The sequence below is a fragment of the Octodon degus genome, unplaced genomic scaffold (genome assembly GCF_000260255.1).
Source record: "Octodon degus isolate 3935 unplaced genomic scaffold, OctDeg1.0 scaffold00019, whole genome shotgun sequence".
NCBI lineage: Eukaryota > Metazoa > Chordata > Mammalia > Rodentia > Octodontidae > Octodon > Octodon degus.
Window position 1 is genome coordinate 19,644,492 of NW_004524595.1, and position 3,213 is coordinate 19,647,704.

Sequence of the window (3,213 nt, forward strand, 5' to 3'; positions counted from 1 at the left end):
CCAGCACCACATGCCAGCCAGCCCTGCCCCCTGGTGGGCTGAGCTGCCCATACACACACACACACATATACAATAAATGAATGTAATAAATAAATAAAGAGCGGAATATATAAAAAAATAAATCTTAAAAAAATAAAAAAGTTTAATGCTTGATAAAATAAAACAAACTTTTAGTACCATAAAAACGTTCTGACATATACAATAACATATTATTACTATGTACAATTTCAAAAACAAAAGCTTCCAGTCAAAGTAAGGTGATGTTGAACATTTTGGCTATAGTTAATCTATGAGAAATTTCCTAGATGGCCAATGTTTTCCTTGACTAGGAAACAAATCAGACAAATTGAAAAATATAAATAGGACCTTCAGTGAATTGAGAATTATAAAAATGCTATCTAAAATTCAGTCATCTGAATATTGGGAAGTTTGTTGTAGTTGTAAGAGTTCAACAAGCAAAATGAAATCTTGTGAAGGTTCCAACTTCAGTCTTCCAGGACGTATCTTGTAGGTTCACAGTTGGTCTGTTAAAAACAAAAAGCTATCCCCTGTTGTGGCAGAACTTGGCACATGACTCATATGCCTTTTTTTCACCAGCTCATGGACTCCATTCTCATCAATGATTAAAGGTGCATGGAATTCTTTATCTGCCATATAACTTTCTAGCCCTTCTCCAGCATAAGAGATAAGAGGATAGATTTCACACTGGATTGGTACATCATTGGCATCCTTCAAGTGGGGAATTGCTGGAAGGCAAGAACCATTTTAATCTATGTAGTGGCCCCTGGCATTGAGCACCCAGCAATGGTGAAGGGACATCAAAGCATGCCTTGCAGTTGTAGGGTTGTCATACCCATTCTGACTGCCTGCATTCTTTAGCAGGGATAACTCATCCTCCCGTAACACTTCATATACCACAAACTTCTCTGCAAACTGGAAGATGGCAAAGACAAATTTTTCCATATTTATTCCATTTGGTTGTCTGGCTTAATTAACTCTCCTCGGGAATCCATATATGGAATCTTCTTTTGAGCCACATGGTGCTGCAGCTGAGGTTCATAAACATTGACAACATCTCTCAGAAATGGTACAGTGAAGAAATGATTAGCAATGTTGCCCATGTTGAACAACAGTCATCCATCAGAGCTTCGTTTCTGAGCTGTTGCCAGGGAAATTTCACTGTATTATACCACCTGGTATACTCCATCCACTCGGCAGACCACTCCAACTGGTCCTGTAGGGTTTACCTTCTCTACCACCTCTGCTCCACAGTCTGTTCCTTTCTGAATGCAAAATCCAATAAACCGTGAATTGCCACTTTGACCAATATATTGTCCACACAATAGACATGAATGCACCAAACGCCTCTTTGTTCCATATCCTCCACAATATTCTCGGCTGCAAGAGCCCAATAAAGACCCCCATTTCCACCTGGGGCCAGAGAAACTTTGTTCTTCTCTACCGAAATAATTTTCCCATCAAAATAAATAAATAAATAAATAACTTTCCCTGCTGAAAAAAAAATTACATTCTCTTTTTTTAAACCAAAGTACTTATGCTTTGTGAAGAACGCCTGTGTTGCTTCCATTGTTCTGCCACTGGTCATTATATACCATGGAATGATGCATTTGTTGCCATAGTATTTTTCAGCTAACAGTTGAAGCTTCAGGATACGTTCTGCCTGAATCTGAAGTGTCTTATGAGATGGTAAGCCAACATCATACATCCCCTTGGGATACGCAACTCCAAGTCTTGTTCCCTGCCCACCAGCTAGTAGGAGAACTGCTACTGTGTTCTGAGAAATCTGGAAAAGTCCTTCACTTTCCCAGTCCTGCAGCTGATCTTGATTCCTCATGGCACTGTCCGTCACCTCTCGAGAGATGGGTTTCATTCGTGCAGCTACTTTCTCTTGATGAGAAGACTGGTTAAATCCTTCAATAGCCTTTTGGAAAAAGAAATTCACCTCCTCAAAGTTCACGGCCTGAAGCTCCGCATAAAGTTCTACCTGGCGGGCTTCTTCCAGCTCATTCCCGAACTGCAGCAGGTGTTCTTGCCCAGCTTTGGACCACCTGTGTCTGAGGTCATTAGCATTCATAGTGCTTGGGTGGCCAAGCTTTGCAAAACCAGGAATGTGATACTTGCACTGGTGAGCATGAACTGGTTACTCATAAAATCTTCCTTAGGGGCTTTGCCTAATAGCTCAGTTGTTTAAAGCACTGCTTGGGTAAATACAGGCAGGCACATAGGACCGCAGCTCAATTCCCAGCTTCCGAAGCTGTACCAGGACTGCCTTTAAGCCAGCCTCTCTCCGTGCTACTACGTCCTGAGCCTGCCCCAAATACATACCCTCATCCGGGGCGGGGCGGGGCGGGGCGGGGCCGGGCGGGGTCAGCGCCACCCGGCTTCCCCGTCCCTCTCGTCTCACTCCCCTCTTCTTTTATTTAAAATTGTTAAAACGTGTTTTGAGACTGGGTCTCACTATGTTGTGTAGCCTGGCCTTGAACTCTGTAGGTAAGCCAAACTGGCCTCAAATTTACAGTGATCTTCCTGCCTCAGCGTCCCAAGTGCTGGGATTACAGGTGTGCAATACCACATGGATTCTCCTCTTTCTTATCTTCCTCAATTTTTGTTTATATAATAGGAGGTGTTTCCCTTTTCCTTGTTAATGTAGTGTGTGCATGTATGTGTTTGTGTCTGTAGGAGTGTCTGTTTGGTCTTAGAGACAGCAAGAAAATCCTAAATGCATGTAGATAAAGCAGTGAATTTACCAGAGATCAATGTATGGTGTGTATTAAAATATTTATGCAAATTTTTATTTTCCTGAAGTGTAGTGGATTCTTAAGGTAAATGTATGTAGTTTCAAATACAATAACACTAAAAAGCATAACCAGAGGAGAAAGAGAAGGAAACTAAGGCAGTAGATAATATTTTTCAAATGTCCGAATCTCTTAATAGTTGGTAATTACACTTTTCTTTGTTTTTGGTTTTTTTGCAAAACCACGGCTCCAAAAAGGCAGAAGGATTTTTTTTTGCTCCGAATGCCTTCAGGGCAGGTTTGGCTGGCTTGAGTTGTGGGGATTGAACCACAGCAACCTGACTGCTTTGTTGAAGCTGCCACTTAAAGAACTGAGCTAAGAGGCAGGCCCCCTACACTTTTCTTTGGAAATGCCTGTGAAATACTTTTTCTGTTTACTTTGGTTATTTAGCTTATGT

The 3,213-nt window shown here is 41.5% G+C and overlaps 1 pseudogene; it reads right to left on the minus strand.

Annotated features, from left to right (window-relative positions):
- Positions 1 to 513: 513 nt before the first annotated feature.
- Positions 514 to 2,144, minus strand: LOC101563204 (annotated as a pseudogene).
- Positions 2,145 to 3,213: the final 1,069 nt, after the last annotated feature.